This window comes from Triticum dicoccoides, chromosome 5B (genome assembly GCF_002162155.2).
Source record: "Triticum dicoccoides isolate Atlit2015 ecotype Zavitan chromosome 5B, WEW_v2.0, whole genome shotgun sequence".
In the NCBI taxonomy this organism is placed as follows: Eukaryota; Viridiplantae; Streptophyta; class Magnoliopsida; order Poales; family Poaceae; genus Triticum; species Triticum dicoccoides.
The window spans coordinates 581,250,452-581,251,873 of NC_041389.1; positions in this window are offsets into that span (position 1 = coordinate 581,250,452).

The following is a 1,422-nucleotide window of genomic DNA, read 5'->3' on the forward strand; positions in this document are numbered from 1 at the left end:
TGGATACTTTATGGGCTAGCCCGCATATGCCACCAATGGGAAGCGTCCCCTTCCTAGTTTTGGGAAACTCCGAGAAGCTTCTAGCCCAAGTTTTGGGAAGTTTTTGGAAACTTTTGTCTACTCTTTTAAACGGTTTTGTTCGCATTTTTTTTCCTTTTTTCCAAATGTGTGACTTTTTCCAAGTTCAAAAACCCTTATCAAAATCATAAAACTTTTTAAATTTCTTGAAGTTTTTAAAAATTCATGAATATTTTCAAATTCGTCAATCTTTTTTCAAAACCCGCAAACCTTATCAAATCTATGAACTTTTTTTGAATCTGTCAACACATTTTCAAACAAATGAATGTTTTCAAACCGACAAACTTTCTTATTTATGATTTTTTTTCCAAAATAAGTGAACCTTTTAAAAAATTGATGAATTATTTCAACTTATTTTTTTCAAAAACCATTAACTTATTTATTGTCACAAACTTTTTCAAAGGACAACATTCGTAAAGCTTTTTCAATTTTTGTTGAACCTTTTCTTAATTATTGACATCTTATTGCATTCGCGAACATTTCTCGAGTTCACAAACTCTTTTTGAATTCATGAACATTTCTCAAATATATAATTTTCCCAAATTTTCATTGATTTTTCTGAATTCGTGTACTTTTGTTGAATTCATGACCATTTCGCGAATTTGCAAACCTTTTACGAATTTGTGAAATTTTTATGAATTCCTGAACTTTTATTAAATTCATGAAAAAATCTTTTGAACTTCCTGATTTTTCAGTGTTTTTGAATTTTTCAGAAAGGTCAACTATCGACTATTCGTCAGTCAACTTCCACCAGTCACCTAATGGAAAGAACCGGCGAACGAGCGAGCGACTTCGTGTTGTTGGACCGGCCCACATGAGTGTGCGCATCAGCGCTGCCTTTAGTACAATAAAAAAGGCAGGTCAACGAGGGCGGCGGCTATGGCCCACTAGCATAGGAGGTCACAATCTCATTTCCCTGTTTTTTTACCTTTTCTGCTTTCTTTTTTATTTTAATTTTGTACATTTTTTACACTTTACAGTATATCAAATATCTTGAAAAAAAAATTGATCGATGTTGAACAAATATATGAAAAAAATTGAACAAGTTTTTGAAAAAAATGTTAATCATGTATATAAAAAATGTTGAACAAGCATTTGAAAAATGTTGAACAAATATTAAAAAAATACACAAAATAAACCAAAGGAAAAAAACTGAAGAAACAAATGAAAAAACTCAGAGAAGGGAAAAACAAAAGAAAATGAAGAAAAAACAAAACGGAGATAACCCAGTGGTTAGCTTCGCAAGTAGGGCGCGCCCTAGCATTTATCATGAACACAGTGCTAACCTAGTGTTTAGCGAAGCTTCGCTAGTCCTCATCGAGGAGATCCAGGTTTGAATCCTGG